Below are 16,679 nucleotides of genomic sequence, written 5' to 3'. Positions count from 1 at the left end.
GTTGGTTTAACTCAGTGGGAGGTTATTTGAGAAGGAAATGAAAGGCTCAGTGAACAGTGAATGCTTGAAGAGGTGTTAAGAGGAAATTCCAGGCGTCTAAGCTTGAGGTTCTTTTGTTTTAGGGATTTTTTTTTTTTGGCTTTTCAGCCAGCCAGGTTTTGAGCAGTGCAAGCACAGAGGAAGGGATAGGAATGAGAAAATCCCAGGGAAGAGGAGTTTGTGCAGAGAGGACCTGGCAGTCGCAACAGTTATGGATAGGAGAGTAGATAAAGGAGACATTTTTTATGATCAGAGTAGATAAAGAGACATTTTTTGTGATGAGGAGACATTTTTTATGATGAGAGTAGATAAAGGAGACATTTTTTATTATGAGAGTGTTGGGGGATGCCCACCACCCTCATCATAAATGATGCACCATGGGTGCCCCATCCCTGCAAAAATTAAAGTTTGGATCAGATGGAGCCCTGGCAAGTTTATATCCCTGCCCGTGGCAGGAGGGTTTGACACAGAGATCTTTAAAATTCCCTTCCAACCCAACCCATTCCATGATTCTGTGGAGGATTTCCCCTGTCTCAGGCGCTGCAGAGGATGATTTATGTCAGAACTGTTTGGTAGCAGGACAGGACTTTACAACAGGCAGCCTTGTTCTCAGCACTGAGAGAAGTTTATTCTATAAATCAGTTTTATCATCAAGAAGGGTTTCTGGAGGTAGAATTCAGCAGGACAGGTCACAGCCTGGGCTGTCACATCCCTGACCTGTGCTGGAGAGGGGACAGCTGTGGGCAGGTGGGGACAGCCAGGTGTGAATGAGAATGTTCAGAGGGGCACATAATATTTGTTCTGTGTCACCATGTTAGGGACAAGCTCTTACCTGGAGAGAAATAATTAGGAAGCCTGATCATCTTAAATAAAAAAGGAAGAGGTTTCATCCCTTTAGAAACTCTTTTTGTGTCTTTCACTCTGCTTCTATTCTTAATTAGGTGGAGATTGGAACTATTTTGAATGTATTTTTCTAGAAGGGAGTATGGAAAACAATCTGATTGTATAAATGGATGAGTGTAAATACTACAGAAAAAAAGACAAGATTGTCTGTTCTGAAATCCAAACTTTTCCTGTTGAAAGTGATCATGTCAATTATATCAGAATCCTGATAGCAGTGAAGTAATGAGAGGGAGACTTGATTGCTGAAACAAATGTAATTTTTACAGCATTAAGACCTGGCCAAAACTTCCATTCTGAGCCAGTGAATTACATTCTTATTAGATAACTGTGGTCTTCCCCATTTTGCTACAGACGCACAGACTTGTTACTATGTAGGCCAAGTAGGTGCAACAATATCTCACCTACTTCCCACTGATGTGTAATTTCTGTCCAAGTTACCACAAAGCAGCTGCTTCCAAAATACATAATAATTATGGCTGCTGCTTTTTGCATGCTTGGGATCAATATACTGGAAGTAGTGTAAGACTGGAGAGCTGCACTCTGCTTTAAAAGATTTGAGTACTGATGTACACAGCATGGCAGAGGCTGAAAGTGGAAGGCTTTGTTGGAGGCGGTGTTAAAACAAAGTGTTGACATCCTTCTCCACATTTCATGCAGTTCACTTCTCAAAAACAGTCCCTTCTTAATTATCCCTTGGATTTATTCATCTTTCCCAAAGTTTTTTCACATGATTAGTGGAAGGTGGTTGCATGTGCCTATCTTCTGCTCTCAGCAGGATGCTGGATTGCCCTCGCACTGAGCATCCTTCTGCATCCCTCATATAATTCTCCAGTTCTTGAGCATTCCCTGTTTAACATTTCTGTCTGGTTATGTGGGGGTTTTACAATTAATATCACAGCTGAAGTATACTGGGAGATCAGATGATTTATAAAAAGGAGTATAAAAGTCCCATTTCATGAAAATAAATCTTGTGAAACCACATCTGTAACCTTTAAAGTGAGCAGGAGTACCTCTGGAGAGATGGATTCTGTGAAATTACACTGCCAAGAGACAGAGAGGAGTCTCTTGGCTCCAGGGCACTAAAACTCAGCCCCTGCTCTTGCTATCAGCTAACAGAGAACCTGATAGGTCAAGAGCCAGCCCATAATTCCAAGCCCATGGTGTGACAGGGTTGAGCTGAGTTTAGTACAGGATTGTTTTGCCAGGGACTGAACTGATGCACACAGATGGACCCTGAGGGTGGACATTGGTCCAACATCTCATGTCAGCCCTGAAGTGGTGACTTAGAACCCAAGGGAAGCAGCCAGACCTTCTCCAGAGTGGTTTTGGCAGTGGAGCAGCATCAGCTGAGACCAGCCTTCCTTTATTCAGTGTGGTGTGTCCCATCTGTGCCAACTGCTGCCTCAGGTCTTGCCCCCAGAGTTCCCAATCTGGGCCAAGCAGCAGCGAAGGAGGCCGGGGTACAACGGTGCTGCTTTGTCAGCAGAGCAGATTTGGGTGAGCTTCATCCACAGCAGCTGCTCCAAGGCAGAGCAGGTGGGAAACACCAAACCTTGCATTGCTTGAGGAGAGATGTTCTCACTCTGCTCACCCTGGAGCTTCTCATGAGGAATCACAGAATGTCCTGAGATGAAAGGGACCCACCAGTGTTGCTATAGGACATGAAATAACGTGGACACATAGCTTTCCCAAGGTAAAAAAAGAGAACTTTTAAATTCTGACTCTAACATTTATAGATTTCTAAAAGTGACAGTGGATTGGAGGGTGACTGTGCCACCTCTCCAATGACACTGGACAAACCAACAGTTCATCAAATTTCTCCTCCTCCATAAAAGAATGCGAAACAATAAGTTATTTACATAAAGTGTGTGAAAAAGTTTGTTACCAAACTGTAAACATCAAAAAGCTTAGAAAAACTTACGAAAAACAAAGTAACACACCAGGAGTCCAACTCCTGGCCCTGCACAGACACCTTAACAATCCCACCCAGTGCTGAGAGCATTATCCAAACACTCCTTGAGCTCTGGCAGCCTTGAGGCTCTTTGAAGTGTCAGAGAAGAAGTCTTGGAGTGATTTTATGATTCCAAATGGGTTAAAAAGGCTTTGTGCTTTAGCATGGGAGCAAGTCAGGAGCAAATTCCTTTGACTCCTCTTCCAAGCTGCAGGGCAGTTTTTGGTAGTTGTGCTCCACAGAGGGAAGTGGAAGGAGTGGGCTGGTCCTTTTGCCATCTCCTGAAGGGTTTTTGTCCCTTACAAAGGCAGCACATCTTCCGAGGTGGGTGACTGGTCTAGTATTGTAGTATCACAGGCAGGGACACATTCCACTATCCCAGCTTGCTCCAAACCCCATGCAGCCTGGACTTAGGCACTTCCAAGGATCCAGGAACAGCCACAGCTTCTTTGGGCAAGCTGTCCTTGAACCCAGGAACAGGCACAGCTTCTTTGGGCAAGCTGTCCTTGAGCCTCATCCTCACAGGAGGCTTATTTTCCTAAAATATCTAATCTAAACCTCCCCCTTTTCAGTTTGTTTGTCTGATGGATTAATGCCCCAAGGAAATGCATCAAGTGTATGGAAGAGTGTTCCAATATCACCTCATCCCTGATGCTATTTAGGTGAAGAGTTGATGGTAGCAATAATGGGAGGAGTTTTTAGGCCAAAGTATTGAAAGGCATTGTTGGTACTGAGATCAGGGAAAAAATGGCAGGAATTTAAGTAAATAGTTCCACGGAGAGCAAGAACAACCAGTAGAGCTTTCTAGTCCTGTGTGTTGGTACATTTTCCATTATTCCAATGAAGTTCCCAGCTCAACCTGATTCACCAGCTGGTGTCCAGGTTCTCCTGTTACTCTTGGATAGGAGAATTCACAGCTGCATTTCTCCTCAGGAGACAAAAAGCTAAGCAAGGCAGCTCTGTGCTGGTGGCAGCATGAACATGCTCATTGAAAGCTTCATTTAATGTTTATAAACATCAGGGATGACAGAAATGTTGTAACTTCAGCATTTAGCAATTTTTTATTTTTAACCAAAAAAAAAAATGCAGTTAAGGCACTTTGAGGCTGCTGAAACAGCGAAGCAAACATTTGTAAGTTTGTAGGAAATCTGTGTCACGCTTCTCAAGTCTATAGCTGTGGGTAGGAGGAGAAGTGTCAACTTATCTCCAGGAACTAAAACATCCTGATTGTATCACATAGAATCAACCTCTCAAATTCATTCCTGCGCGGAGAAACCCAGTCACATAAAATCGGCCAGTTTTGAAAAAGGACTTTGAAGCTTTGTGACCACTGGCATTTATGTCAAGCCAGGGTTATTTACAGGCTGCTGTGAAGGGGTTTAACTAATCACTGGCAGCATTATCCAGTTTTTCATGCTTCGAGAGAAGAGCTATCAAAGCCCTGAGTTTTGAGTGGGGCTGAAGAGGTTTTTCACTTTGAGACATCGTGCTGTGACCTGTGCTAGAGGCACAACAGGGCAGTGGGTTCATTTGGCATTCAATATGCAAAAAAAGCAATATTCAGGAGAAAGAAGCAGGGTCTGGCTGCAAGAGTGGAGGTTTAAACATTGTCCAGGCGTGTTTGGTTTGTGTCAGGAAAGCCAGAACTCAGCTACAGTTGATACTTGCAAGGGGTTGTCAGAAAGAGCAAGATGTTTTTAAAGGTTGTGTGCATGTGGCACTTGGGGACATGGTTTAGTGGTGGGCTTGGCAGTGCTGGGGGAATGGTTGGACTTAATAATCTTGGAAGGCTTTTCCAGCCTAAATGATTCCATGATCCTCTGCTTGTGTTCTTTAGTCTCTGCCATGAGCAAAGAGCAAAAGGGTTTGAGCCACAGAGGAACATCAGCAGTGGATAATGGTGGGGTGAGGGATCACTTGTAGACCTGCTGGGTGCTGAGAGGTGGCTGTGTCAAAGCAAGGCCGCTCTGAAAATCCATGGAGATGATGGGAAAATGGTAAATGTTGCCCCCATCTTCCTAAGGCTACAAATCCAAGGAGCTACAGGGCAGTTATCTCCATTTTGACTCCTGAAGAAATTGTGGGATGAACAAGTTGAACAAATTTCTAGGCATGTGCAGGGAAAGAAGGAGTTCCCCAGAAGCAGAGCCTGATCCCCCTGGCTGTCCCCTCCTGTCAGGAGTTGTGCAGAGCCACAAGGGCCCCCCTGAGCCTCCTTTTCTCCAGGCTGAGCCCCTTTCCCAGCTCCCTCAGCCCCTCCTTGTGCTCCAGCCCCATTCCCCAGTTCTGTACCCTTCCTAGAAATGGGAACACACCAGCAGCATCTCAGGCTGTTTAAACAGGAGCCCAACCACAAGAGAGGAGTGACCTGACCCCCTTTGATGGTCATACACAAAATCCCACATACAGATTTGTGCCTAATAAGAAGAACTTCTCTGAACCAGAGGGGATTCACCATCAGGCCAACAGTGTGGGGTGTTTGGACACAAGAAGCATTTATATCTGCTGTAATATATTTCTGTTTTCAATAAGATCTTCATTGCTGTGATGAAAAATGAGGTAGATAAGGTGTCTCAGTGCATCATGATGTTGTCATGATTGGTGCACTTGCAGGGTGCAAAGCCAGAGTAAGAACTGAGCCCACAGACAACTCTCCTTTCCCAAATGATCCGAGGGGATTTTTCACTGCAGAGTTCAGGCTGAGAACAAGAAGCATGTGTTCTCCTTGAGCAGAGCTGCTTCTGTTGGCAAAACTGATACCAAACATCTCACAAAACTACAGAGTGGGTTGAACTTCCCAGGTTTTACATTTATAAGGAAAAGCAGTCAAGTATCTTCCTTTTTTTTCCTCACCAGCAACAGATTGCACCGAATCCGAATTAGGTGGCTGCCATCTGCTTTCACACAGGCTTGGAAAACAGGCCTGCCCTCCTCAGCATGGGTGGGGAGGGTGCTGGGGAGTGTTTACAACTCTGTGTTTACAGGATTTGGGATTAATGTGCTGTTTTCTTGTTCTGAGACAGAGTAAAATTGAATTAGGCTTTGAGCGAAGCACTGAGTGCCACTTGCTTTCAGCACCGCAGTGTAATTTAGAAAAATGAGCTGCTCAAATCATTCCCTACCAAAATATTCTGACCTCACCCAATTCAGTTTGGTAGTTTAGCCTGGGATGTGTATTTTGACAATTTTGCTGCTTTCAGTGCCCTATAACAGACTCATGTGATACATTCTGAAGTCTAAGTGGTGAAGCAGAACCCTCAGAATTTTGGGAGAAAAAGGAGAATAAGGTTTTATTAGGACTGTAGGTCCCAATAAGGTTAATAAGGACTGTAAGGTTGGATAACTCTGTGGTTTTCAGAGTAGGGTATCCATGTCATCATCCCTAGAAGCTTTCTAGAAGTGTGTGGATGTGTCATTTGAGGACATGGTTTAGTGGTTAATATGGTGGTGGTGCTGGGTTGGTTGGACATGGTGATCTCAGGGATCTTTTCTAGCCAGGCTCTGTGATTCTGTGATTTTGTAATTCTGTGACTCAGACATCCCAGAGTCAATAAATCAAAGGGTTACTTGACCTTGTCCCCCCTGTCAGGGCAGGTTGTGTCTGAGCCACACAGGTACATCTTCCAATTTTAGTCGTATTTGTTTAAAAAAGAGACAGCATGGAAAATGATATTAACACTGAAGTGAGGGTCAGCCAGGTCCTGGAGCAAACACCTTTGGGAGCACACCAGGGCTTGTGCCAGGCTTCTCCTACCCTGGTGTCCTACATCCCTGGCAGCCCCTCATTGCTGGGCTGGCTCTGAGCTAGAGGAGTGGATTTTTGGGTATCACTCTGTGTGCAGAGAGCTTTGGGAAGCCAAGGGAAAAACAGGCCTGAATTCCAGCAGTGTGACCCACAATGGATAAGGATACTTCAGTTCCCTGCCTGGTTATTCCACTTGACTTGGCTGATTTAACTGATTTCCCCTGATTTCACACACAGGGGCTTGGCTTAAGCTTTTCTCAGCTGTGGGGATGAATCAAAGAGCTCCATGGCAGCAGGTGGGCTGGAGAGAGATTTGATACCAGGGAAGGTGCAGAAAGAGTAAAAGAAATTTTTGGATGGTTCATTTACTGGGCATTTCCGTGCCTGGTTTTAGTGTCTGACATGACACTACAGTTCCCAGGTGCTGTTAAGAGGAGAGCTGAGCAGCTCCAGCACACACTGAAAGCAGCATTTGCAAAAGGCACAAGAATACAAAACATCTATACTTGGGTTTGCTTTAGTTTTTAACTTGAAATCTTCAGCTGGATCAGCCTTTCCACCACAGCTCATTTACGCTGCTGCTGGAGGAGTATAATTTATTCTCATGTTTGCACTGCCAGGGTGGTTTTAAGTGGGAAGTGAGATTCAGACCTTCAATTTTCTGGTGGTTTCTTTGTGTTTTGATGACAGATGAACAGCTGGGTGCAGTAGCCTTTAACCAAGCCCCAGAGCATCCCTTCATTGCTGTTAATTCTCAGCAGAGCCTGTGAAACCTGTTGCAGATAAGTCACGGGAGGATAAAGCAAAGCAAAGCTCATTGTGTATCAGAGCTGCTTTGTTCCTTCATTTGATAATTATCAATTTGGTTTTAGTTATTTAAGCTGTTGTATTCTGTGTCACCCTGGGTCTGTGCACTGCTGTGGATGGGACAGCTCAGGAGCAGAGAGAGATTCCTGCTCAGAGCACACTCAGATTTACTCTGAGTGTGACCTTTGGACACGGAGCAGGGTTGATAAATCTCTGCTGACAAGCAGAGAGGCATCACCACTTGGAATTTGCAAATGTAGAACAGCAGCAATTAGGGAGGAGTGAGTTTGTATTGCCAGAGCTGTGAATTTATTTAAGGCAAGATGGATTCGGTGTGAGGTGGTGATGATGAACGTTTTGTTTTTGCCCAGTTCCTGAAAAGCGCTTTTTAATAAATTGCTGATCTTTGGAGACCTGTAAGAAATACCACGGATTGCCTTTATCAGCCTATAATGTGCTTTCATCACTCCAGAGAAGGATGTGAGAGTGATACTAAGTTGGTCCCTGGAGAAAGGCAGGAGACACCACTGAAGGCTCCGGAGTCTGCCTTGAAATGGAGCTTAAATTTCCTCGTTAGCACAAATATCTCTCTAACCTTATCACCAAAGTGCTGCTGCTCGCTTCTCACACACAGAATTACTCTTCTGTAATGCTACAAGTAATTTACCTCAGTAATACTGAGTCAAAAACAACTCCTGTCTGAGCTGTTATGATTTATTGCTTCTTGAGGCTCTTTAGATTGAAATGGCTTTTCCAGCATTGAAACTCTAAAATGCCTAAATATTATATTCTGCATTTAGTACGAGGCAAAATCTGTGTGGATTTGATGGCATTGAGATAATCAAGATGAGATGCTGGATGGCCATTTTGCAAATATTTTCTGAGAATAACATCAAAAAGTAACCAGTTTAAAAGTATTGTAACCCTGCTGTATTTCTTGGAATCACAGAATGGTTTGGGTTGGAAAGGACCTTAAAGCTTATTTTGTTCCAGCCTCCTTCCATGGGCAGGGACACTTTCCACTATCCCAGGTTGCTCCAAGCCCCTGCCAGCACACCTTGTGCTTTGCCCACCCTGTGACCTGCCAGCTCAGGGGTTCACCACTGTGCACACATATTTTATTTTAACATTTTAGTTTCTATGGCTGAATGGAGCTGAATTGGAGTTTGCCTTTGGGGCCAGTTTGTTCCCCTCCTCCTTCCAGTGCACAGCTTAGTGGGGTTTAAAAATTGCTGACGTTGTTTTAAGGGCTGATTTTTGGGTCGGGCCTTTCATAAGCACAGCAGGGGGAGGAAATTGTTGGATAGCAGGGGAAAGGAAGGGTTGCTGTGGTTCCAGGCTGGAGGAAAGGGTGTTCCGCTGCTGGAGAATAATCCTCCTTCACTTTGAGGTGCTCCAGCTGCCAGGATGAGAGGTATTATTGGGAGAAAAACGGGAGGAGCTTTGTAACAGGGCTGGGGGCAAAAGTTATAGAATCAGAGAATGGTTTGGGTTGGAAGGGACCTTAGGGAGCATCACATTCCACACCCTGTGGTCAGCAGGGTCACCTTCCGCTATCCCAGATTGCTCCAAGCCCCATCCAACCTGGCCTTGGACACTTCTAGGGAGCCAGGGGCAGCCACAGCTTCTCTCGGCATCCTGTGTGTGAAAAATGCATATTTTATGATTGACATTTCACAAATATTAAAATGAATATTATATGTGTTACATTAGAAAGTTACGCTGTATTAATGTTTTAAGTAGTGTGTTAAATATAGTTTAGGTTATAACATAATGTTAAAATAGAAACTATGTATGTGAGATATTTTTTAAAGAAAGGAATGAGGTACTTGCACCAGATAGCAGCCACAGGACACATAATTTTTCAGAGAAAGTGAAAAATTCATTGCTCCATTATCAGAAGAAACAAACTTCTCACCTCGTTCAGCCATGAAGATGCTGTGAGGATTAAGAGGAAGAAGTTGACACTGACCAGACAGAAACCTGTGTTTGAATGGAATTTATGCGTCATTTTTGAGGTGTATGAATATGCAACAGGCTGTTGTTTTTAAGGGTTAATCCTTTGTTAATGTGTGTCGTTTTTTGAGCTTGTGCTGTCCAGAAAAGATACCCGGACATCCGTAACTCTTTGTTTCTGTTGTTTCATGTTGTCCTAATCCAAATTGTCCAAATTATTATTACTCTAATTGTATTACTATTTTTATAACCATTTTATTGCTATTAAACTTTTAAAATTTTAAAAACAAGGTGATTGGCGTTTTTCACACTGCCAGGGCCTCTCCACCCTCACAGCCAGGAATTCCTTCCCAATATCTAACTCTGCCCTCTTTCAGCCTAAAACCATTCCCACCTTGTCCTGTTCCTCCATCCCCTGTCCCCAGTCCCTCTCCAGCTCTCCTGGAGCCCCTTTAGGCTCTGGAAGGGGCTCTGAGCTCTCCCTGGATCCTTCTCTTCTCCAGGTGAGCACCCCCAGCTCTCCCAGTCTCAGGCACAGAACTCCAACCCTCTGAAGTGACTTTCTTAAATGAGCACTGACACGCCCAGGATGCTGGGGGAGAAGATGAATAGCAGGATGTTTTGGGAAATTGCAGGGAGACCACAGAGGAGCTTATTCCCATGTGGACTCAGCGCAGCAGGGATTAGTTTTTTCCACCTAGGAGTAAAAGCAGGAGGTGTGTGAGCACTGATCATTTAGGTGAGCGCATTACAAACACTCCCCTAATTTAGCACATGCTAAAATAGCCCGAGGTTAAACCACACGGTATTGCTGAGAGTCTTTATGTTTGAGCACTCTGCAAAAGCCGTGGGTTCTCTTGTTGAAGAGCCTGAACAAAGGAGGGCAGTTATGGGCTCAGAGTCGCTCCAAGCAGCGAACAAAAATACCTTGGAGTAGCAGTGAATGGCGTGCCTGGGAAAAGGAGGGCAAGTGCTCTGCCTTTGTGGTCTGCAGCTCTGTCCTCACCAGGTCGAGGTCGTGTCAGGCAAGAGCTGCTGGCGCAGGAAGGCACCTGAGGTTGAGCTTTTTAGGAGGGCACAAAGTGAAAAACCAGCGAGGAGAATGATTCACCCGGCTCTGCCTGGCAAGCAGAACCAGAGCCCTCGGTGTGGGGACAGAGGCAGCTTTGGGTTTGATTTTGGCAACCACAGAAAGGTAAAACAACATCTGGTTCTGGAGGTCAAAGCCAGCCTGAGTGTGCCTTCACTCCTCATCCCACAGCACACAGGCTCTGCTTGTGTTCTCATGGGGGATTTCCCTGCATCCCACACAGAACTTGAATATTTCGAGGCCCTGGACTGCTTCCATCCCTTGGCATCGTAACGTTGCAACAAGCACCAATTTTCTTGTTTTTCTCCCATGCAATTGAAGAGTGGAAATCTGTGATGAATATATTAACATTCATTGAATTATAGAACAGATATTTAGCATTTTTCCTGAAGGATCCTAAAATGCTTTGCAGACACTTTCATGTATCACTACACAAACGCAGCTGCTTTTGCTTCATGCTTAGATTTAATTTGAGATGAAGGGAGAGAATTTGCTCTGTTATATCACAGAATCACAGAATGGTTTGGGTTAGAAGGAGCCTTAAAGCTCATCTCATTCCAACCCCTGCCATAGCCAGGGAACTTTCTACTATCCCAGGTTGCTCCAAGCTTTGTCCAGCCTGGCCTTGAACACTTCCATCAGTGATCCTGGGTCAACCACAGCTTCTCTGGGAAACCTGCACCAGGGCCTCCCCACCCTCACAAGGAAGTATTTTTTCCTAATATCCCATCTAAACCTACACTCTGCACAGTGTTTTTTACAGGAGGACACATGGTGAGTTAGAGCAGAGAATTTTGTTGCATAAACCCAGGTTACAAGTGCATCCAGTGCCCCTCTTACACTCCTGGTGGCCTCAGGCTGAGAGGTGACATCTCATGAGCTTTGCAGTGTCCTCAGTCTGGCTGCACCATAGGAATTTGGAGGTACAAGATCAGGTCCAGATATCTTTTTGAGCCAGGTGGGTGCCCCACAATGCATTGCTGTGGGTTTGCATCCTCCTTTTCTCCTGAAATGAACAACCCTCTAAATATTCAGCATGAAAGGTAATAAAATATTGATCTATTCGGAGATAGAAAAGGAAAGAGATAGGAAAATTTGGTGTGGGTGCTTCCTCCTCTCTCACAGCTCTATCTCACTCCTGAGCCAAGATTCATTTCCATGGGAAGTGCCCTGGGCTGTTCCCTCATGGATAACGGGGGTGTGGAGAGTCCCTGTAGCTCAGTTCTCCTGGAAAGCAGCTCCTGCTTTCCTTCACCTCTTCCCAGGGGTGGCTTTGCCCACTGCTGCTCCTGTCGCCCCAGCCCTGAGCGGGGGCTGTTAATCAAGGCCATAATCAGCCTCTTGCAGATCTTTTGTTTTCCAGACTAGTGCTCTCTTATTTCCTGTGATTTTTTTCTTGTCTCTAGCAAAGCTGCATCCATTTGAAAGCTCCTCTTCCATCTCCCCCTTTCTTTAAGATGTATTTTTTTCTCTTTTGTAATCAAAACAATCCCTAAGCCCTGCCAGGATCAGGATTTTTCTGGGTGGTTTCAAATGCACTGTGAGAAAAATTTGAACCTGAAGAGACTTAACTTGTAAAATGCACTCAGTGGAAACCCTTCAAATTCAAAAGCTGCTTACAGTGTCCATATTGGATGTTAAAGAGGCTGGATTCCAGGCTGGAAAGGGTCAAACACCACTTTTAGAAAGTTGGAGTGGCTGAAATTGCTCTCTTAGTTCACAGACATCAGGAGGGTGGCAGCATCTGGAGGGCCTGGCATGGATTGACCCGAGAAGCTGTGGCTGCGCTGGATCCCTGGAAGTGTCCAAGGCCACGTTGGATGGAGCTTGGGACAACCTGGGACAGTGGAAGGTGTCCCTGCCCATGGCAGGGGGTAGCACTGGATGATCTTTAAGGTCCCTTCCAACCCAAACATTCTGTGTTCCATGACTGGTGGCAGAGTGAGCTCCTGGCTGCAGTTAAAGGTGGCTGAGACGTCAAAATAACCTGGGGAGAAGGGGAAAATTGAAGTTTGTGATACCCCAGGAGGTTTGGGATAACCCTTTAGTTTCCTGATTGATGCCATGTCTCCTGCAGCTCCTATGGAATGGTAACAGAGGTGTCCAGGGAGAAGAAGGAGGTGCTCCAACTCTAGAAAAATAACTCACTAATTTTTAGCTTCAAATGTCACTTACTTTGCAGTCTGCAGCACTTCCTGAAAGCTGCCATTGAGCAATCCCAGTTTTCTTCACAACTCCCAAATTTTGTAAACACTGTCACTACAAAAGGCAAAGCTACTGGGAAGGTTTCTTCCCAAAGCCACTGTGGGAGGAAGGGTTTGGATTCAATTCATTTGGGCTGATCTTGTCCATGTGTGAAATGGGGCACAGATCCTGATGGGTTGGTCCTGATGTGTCCCTTGAGAGCAGAAATGCTGCTTCAATGTCCTGTGCCTGGGTTATGGTGACTTTTAGGAGGTGTTTAAGTGTTCACAGCCCTCACTGAGCTTTTTTGGGGACAGTTTGGACACTTTCATGTCACCATTTCATTGAAGAGCATTGTGATTGTTAAGATCCAGTTCAGACACATTGCTTTGAGGCTGGAATTTGTGTATTGGAGACAGATGGGTGAACTGCTGAAGATAATCAGAGGTCAGCTGGTTAAGCCTTATTTTTTGAATAGCCTTGTTGGGGTTAGAGAGTGCTTTCTTAAAGAGTATTTACTGCATAATCTGTGCAGATGAGTGTAAGAGAGCCTTTGAAGGAATTAGTGAAATTCAGCTGAGGCTGCTTTGCATTCAGGCAGTAGAGAGCTGCTGAAAAACCCAAATGGCTGAGGGATCCTCCTCTGGTGACCCTAAAAACACATTTAAACCTTCTTTTCCACCTGCCAGCCTGATCTGTGACCTCACCACGGCCTGACAAAGTGGAGTTCTCGTGAAATGTGCTCCAGCTTTTAAGAGGGTGTAGTTAAGATCACTTTTGCTCCAGAAGAATGATAGGAAAATGCTGACACTCCTCATTTTTGAAGGAAAAATCCATATGCCACAGCCTTGTGTGAAAAAATGTGGTGTCTGGGCCGGATGGACAGACTGAGCTGGGCAGTGATGAGTCTGCTCACAGGAAGAATCTGCATTAAAATGTGAAATGATGGAAGCTGGAACAATCAGGCTGGAAAAATAGCTATTTATTGGGAGTGTTCCCACAGCTAATGCTGGGATCATGATCCTCTTAATGTGCCAGTGCTGTGGCATGCAGTGTCCCAGCAGGGCAGCACTTACAGTCTGTCTGTCTGTCTGGCTGGAAAATCCTGTGGCATCTGTGACAGAGCCACAGAGGTGCTGATTTACTCCTTACCTCTGCTGGGTAGGAGCAAATGGCAAATTAAATGGGGCTTGATGCAGTGTAGCTGGTGCTGCACTGAGAAAAATCTTCCTTCAGGAAAAGGTTTCAGGTTTTTGTGTGTCAGGACAGGCTTGGAAGGAGCAATTTCAGCAGCTGCTGGTGTCTCTGAGGCTTTCTCTGAGGTGATCTAGGAGAAGGTTTTTTTTTCATTCTTCACCCTTGGAATAATCATAAAACTTAGAGAAGAATTTAATCCATCCTGATGAACTTTGGGACAGCTGTGGGGATCTGTGCAAGGAGTTGAATCCTGTCCTGAAGAAAGCAAATGGACAGGAAGGATTTAACTTGGCTTTCCTCTAAGAGTGGTGCTGCCAGAGGTGCTCAGCAGTGGCAGATGCAGCAGGATGTGGTGGAAGCAGGCAGACCTGCACAGCAGCTGTCCCAGGGCTCAGGGTGAGGCTGCACCCTTGTCCCCATTGCTGATTTCACAGCAAATCTGACAGTCCTGCTGCTGTAATATAAAAACATAAAATGTCCCATGCAGACAGGCTGGGAGCACTGGGGATGTTCAGCCTGGAAAGAGAAGGATCCAAGGAGACCTCAGAGCCCCTTCTGTGCCTAAAGGAGCTTCAAGAGAGCTGGAGAGGGACTTGGGATAAGGGATGGAGGTACAGGACAAGGGGAAATGGCTTAAACTGAAAAAGAATAGGTTTAAATTAGAGACTTTAGGAATTCTTCATGTGAGGATGGGGAGGCCCTGGCACAGGGTGCCCAGAGAAGCTGTGGCTGCCCCTGGATCCCTGGAAGTGCCCAAGGCCAGGTTGGATGGGGCTTGGAGCAACCTGGGATAATGGAAGGTGTCCCTGTCCATGGCAGAGGTTTGGGACTGGGTGATCTTTAAGGCCTCTTCCTATCCAAACCATTCTGTGACTCCAGATGTGACAGGAGTGCTGTGGGCACCATTTCATTGACATTCACATTTGGTTTAGCTTCCAAGAGCGCTGAGCACTCCCAGAAAGCTGCTGGAAGCAGAAGCAGAGACTCTGTGCTCAGCCAGAGGAAGATGGAGCGCTCTGCACCCATCATCTCTGCACCTTGCCTCAGGGTTTCTCGGCTGTTTGTGGCCCTGGTTGTTTTTCCCTGCTGCCAGATTTAAACTCCGGCCTCTGGAGCAGTGATAATCCAGCCTGTGCATGGAGGTACAAGGTCAGAAGGAAACCAGAGCTGCCAGCAGTTCTTGAGCAGATTTTAGCTGTGGATCCTCCAACCTCAGAGTGTTTGCCTGTTGCTGGAGGTGTGTTCCTGTTTTCCCTGACATCCTCCACTGCTGATCATTCCAGAGACACTTTTGCAGGGCATTCTGGTTCTGATAGGGCATCCTGAAGAGCTGTGTGTCCCTCAATGTTCTCAGGACAGATTTCCTTATTCTGAATCATCATAATATGAGTGACCAAAAAAACTACACAAACCCTAGGTGTTGGTTTGTATTTACTGTTTGTTATCCTGAAGTTCCTTGCTGGGATACTGCTGCTGGATCCTGCTCTGAAAAATGCTCTAATACCAACAGTGAACAGCTGATTTTGGCCTTTGTAAATTTAATTTAGACTTTCAAAGGGCTCTCCCTTGACCTCACAAGTTTAGGGGAAGCTCTGTAGATGAGTGATAGCCTATTTTCACTGTCATTGCTCCCAACTCAGGTTTATCAGCAATCTTTCCCAGATTTTCATTAAAAGCAGCAATACCCTGGTGTGTAATATTCAAGTTAAATCCAGCTGTATTCATGCCTTATCTGATTTCTCATGCACAATTTTGGTACCTATAAGAGGATGACCTCCCTCTAAAAGGAGTAAAAAGAGAAGAAATAGGAGTACAGATTACATTTAAAAGTTTACTTCTGAATTACCAATCTGTGTTCATGGAACTGGTCTGTTACTGCTCCCCAAGGCACACTGTGAACTTGTAATGGAGCCACTGGACATAAATAAATGCTTTAAGCAGTTTAGCTGGAAGTGTGGATCCTGACCTTTCCCCTTTTCCCTGCTCTGTCTCCATTCCTGCCTCCTGCCTGGCGCTGCAGTGATTTGAAGGGGTTTGTATCTTATTTCCACGTGGCTGCCTTGGAGATCTTTTCAACCAACTTCCCTCTGGACTCTCTACAAACATTAAAAGATGTTTGAAATTACTCAACCTCAACGGTGCTTGAAATTGAGCCATGTTCTGTTGTGTCAACAAAGTGCTGCAAGTGCTGATTGTAGAGGCCAGAATAAAGGTTTCCAGCTCTGGTGCTGCTGCCCACAAAATTCCCTTATTAAGTGATGTTTCCCCACCTGGGAGCTCAGATGTGCTTCTCTGGTTGCTTATTTGTCCATCTTCTTTTATTTTATTTAGATTCCATAATCAGTGAACAGGTTGGAACAGTTCTGCTGCAAGGCTTCCACCTCCTGCCATGGGCAGGGACGCCTTCCATTGTCCCAGGTTGCTCCAAGCCCTGTCCAAACTGGCCTTGGACACTTCCAGGGATCCAGGGGCAGCCACAGCTTCTCTGGGCAACCTGTGCCAGGGTTATTGCAAATTTGTGATGCTACCTGAAATCTGAATAATTTCACAATGCTGTACTTGGAAGTGCTGTTTTTTATTAGAGCCAAATGTTTCAGAGTTGGAAGAGGATTTCCTCTTCTTCACACTTGTGTTCCCCATGAAATACGTGGAAAAGGAGCAGTGAAGTGTAATTTGTCCAGTTTTGGTCTCAGATGGTGTCTTCCCTGAGCAGCCTCTGCTTTTGGGAGAGCTGGGAATGTCTTCTCTGGGAGAAGAAAAGGCTCCAGGGAGAGCTCAGAGCCCCTTGCAGGGCCTAAAGGGGCTCC

The 16,679-nt window shown here is 45.4% G+C and overlaps 1 protein-coding gene and 1 long non-coding RNA gene across 2 annotated transcripts in view; both read left to right on the top strand.

Annotated features, from left to right (window-relative positions):
• The window catches only part of XKR6 (XK related 6), a 208,831-nt gene that overhangs the window by 27,279 nt on the left and 164,873 nt on the right, over window positions 1-16,679 (top strand). The gene's annotated exons all lie outside the window — the stretch shown is intronic.
• The window catches only part of LOC141728433 (uncharacterized), a 51,100-nt gene that overhangs the window by 26,458 nt on the left and 7,963 nt on the right, over window positions 1-16,679 (top strand). The window lies entirely within an intron of this gene.

This window comes from Zonotrichia albicollis, chromosome 3 (assembly GCF_047830755.1).
Source record: "Zonotrichia albicollis isolate bZonAlb1 chromosome 3, bZonAlb1.hap1, whole genome shotgun sequence".
In the NCBI taxonomy this organism is placed as follows: Eukaryota; Metazoa; Chordata; class Aves; order Passeriformes; family Passerellidae; genus Zonotrichia; species Zonotrichia albicollis.
Note: the sequence above shows the minus strand (reverse complement) of the source record. Positions and strands in the feature narration are given on the sequence as shown.